This window comes from Canis lupus, chromosome 21 (assembly GCF_048164855.1).
Source record: "Canis lupus baileyi chromosome 21, mCanLup2.hap1, whole genome shotgun sequence".
Lineage (NCBI taxonomy): Eukaryota > Metazoa > Chordata > Mammalia > Carnivora > Canidae > Canis > Canis lupus.
Window position 1 is genome coordinate 17,601,365 of NC_132858.1, and position 2,983 is coordinate 17,604,347.

The window sequence follows — 2,983 nt, forward strand, 5'->3', positions numbered from 1 at the left end:
CAGGTACTTGCAGCCCACCACCCTGCTTTGAACTCTCCCTGCAGTTCCTCCATGGCCCCCGAGCTAGGAAGCCTCTCCCCCTTCTCCCCAGAGAAGGGCTCACTAGAGCCCTGCCCCAAGGCCAGGCTGCCCCTCTCTGACCTCATCAGTGGGGGTTCTTTGACTGTCCTTGGAAGCTGCAGTAGAGGCTCAGCTGAGGCCCCCCACTGGCCACCTCGGGAATCGCGGCCGGGCTTCCGCCAACGTGAACTGAGCGTGAGCATCCGTCCACGCGCCCGGCAGAGGAACAGGAGAAGGACGCCAGATGACGGGCCTTGTAAGCCCTTAAGCCTCTAAGGTTCTTACACTCCGAGTAGCAGGGAGGGCTCTCAGCCCTGCTTTCTGAACCGCTGGCACCTGACCTCAGGCCCCTAATCCCTAAGAGAACCCCTCTCCTCCCAGATACAAAGACATGGGGCTTCTGGGCGACCCTGCGGAAGGGAAAGTCCCCCACCAGGCTCTGAGAGGCCACAAGGCCAGGGACAGTCCAGGTGGCAGACCCAAGGTCCGGCTGAGGTCAGGTTTCTACATGAATTTTTAATGCTTCCAGCCAGACCTGTCAGATGTTCCGAAACCTGAGCATCTCCTTTCATTTCTGTACACCATGCCCTTCCCCATCCTCATTACCTCTGGGGGTGGGGCAGGGAGGACAGGCCTGGGACAGCAGCCAGTGACCTCTGGAGAAATGATTTTGGGGAAGTGGGAAGGTGAATGACCTAGTTATTCTCCCACGTACTGTGTGACCTTCAGCAAGTTACTTAACCTCTCTGAATGTCTGTTGTGTTTTCTTCATTTGTGACCTGGGGACAAGAGTACCTGCTTAAGTCGACTTGCTGTGGGGAGTAAGTACAATAACCCCGTGGAAAGCTGACCTACATATTTGCTGCTATTATTATCTTCCCTCAAGTCCAGCTTCTCTCCTCCTCTTCCAACCCCAGGGGTGCCTCTTGCCCCTTTCTTTTGGAGGTGGGGGCTTTGGTGGCTCTGCCATTCCCCACCACTCCCCCCCCCGCCCAAGATCCTTTGGCCTGTCCAGAAACTTCAGCTCAAGAGGGGGAAAGGAATCGAGAAGCTGAGGCCGGGCTGGTGGAGTAAGAGAAAAAGATGGCCCAGCTGAGGGGAAGGGGAGGTAAGCAGGCTGGAGATCCTGCTGGGGAGGGAAGAGCTAGGTTCCTTCCTTCTGTCCCTTTCTCCTTCCTACTTTTCCTCGTTCCTGGCACCTTTTCACGCCAGAGGTCGCCAAGGCCCTTCTGAGCAGAGGTGAGGTCGGCAGGGTTGGAGGAGGAGTGGGCGGCGCTGTGGAAGGAAGCTGGCCCCATCCTTCCCACCCACCGATTCTCTGCCAGTGTTTTTCAGAATGAGGGTCTTTTCCTTCTGATTTAGGTGGAAACATCCAGATTCCTGAGCCCCCAGGCCCTCCTGAAGCAGATCACTAAGGGACCCTGGAACTACATTTTGACCAGCCCAGGGGGCCTACCAAACACTCTGCGGGCAGAGAAACATCCCAAAGGTGGGGTGGTCGGGGAAGGGGGCAGCCGGGAGAAAGTAAGGGGAGAAAAGTTCGAGTCGCCCCATCCCCGCCCCAGGCACACTGGGCGGAAGGAGCAGACGACGCTCCAGCGCGGAGAGGGTGATGCCGGGGATGGGGAAGAGGACGGAGGAGGCAGGGGGAGGACGCGGAGGCCGAGGGTTGGGGACGCAGCGGAAGTGGGTCCCGAGGTGAGCAGCCTCTGGCGGAGACAGACACTCGCCAGGTGTCCTCCACCCTCGCGGGGCCTCGAGACCCTGGACTTGTGGCCGCGGGAGGGGGGCTCGCTTCGGGGTGGGGGTGGGGGTGGGGGTGGGCTCGGGAGGAGGCCTCGCCTGCGAGGACCTGCGGGGACCTGCGGGGACCTGCGGGCTCCCGGGAGGCCCGCGCCGGGACGTCAGGACACTCACCGGTGCTCCCCCCCCTGCACCCCCCGCACCCCCCGCACCCCCGGGCCAGAGCCCTGCTCCCCCTCCCCTCGGAACTGGGCTGGGTCCCGCCCCCGCGTGACCTTCTCCCTCCCTCCACCCCCCAGCCCCCGGTCCCGGCTCATCTGCATAAAGTTCCAATTAACACGTTTTCCCTCAGCTATTTACGATCCCTGCACTCGCTCCCAGCTCGGGAGCCGGCTTCCCGCCGCCCCCTCGCCCCTCGGGGTGCGGCCCCTTAACCCTGGCGCCCCGGGCGGCTCACGGCGGCCCCGACCCCGCCGGCCCGGCCCGCGCAGGGGGGAGGCTCGGGGGGCGGGGGGCGCGCCCCGGGGACCCCGCGGGCCAGAGGCCGGGCTCCGAGGGGGCAGGCCGGCGACCGCCACCCCCTCTTCCAGGGAGGAGATGGGGAGGGGGGGCTTCTCCCGGGAGACTCGGGGCGTCGAAATTCCTCGTTCCTCATCCTCCGGCCCCCGCACCCCCCCGTACCCTCTCCCCTCCCCAGCCATCTGCTCCTCTCGGCGGCGCCGACAAGCACGGCTCCAGCTCGCTTCCGCCCCTGCCCAGCCCCCCGCTCTCCACCCCTCCCCGGGAGGCCGGGATTCCTGGCCGCAGCTCCCCGCCGCGTCCGAAGCCCCAGCTGGGGCGGGGTCGGCGTCGAGCCCCCGCTCCGCCTGAGGTCGGTGGGGGTGCAGACCGCGCTTGAAAGGGGCGGGGGTCGGGAGGGCTGAGATGTCCGAGGAGGGCGGCGCAAGCCGGGGGCGGGGCCGCGGGCGGAGGCCCAGCGAGGCGGGACTGGCCGGGGCGCTGCGCGCGGGGCGGGGTGCGAGGGGTTCCCGTGGGTCCTGCGCCCCTCCCCCAGCCCCACCCGCTTCCAGACGCGGCTCCGCAGCGCCGCCTGCCGGGCACACCCCGCCCTCGGAGCGCCCGCCCGCACCCCGGGGGCAGCCTCCCCCGGATGACTCTGACTCGGAAGGTCGAGGTCCGG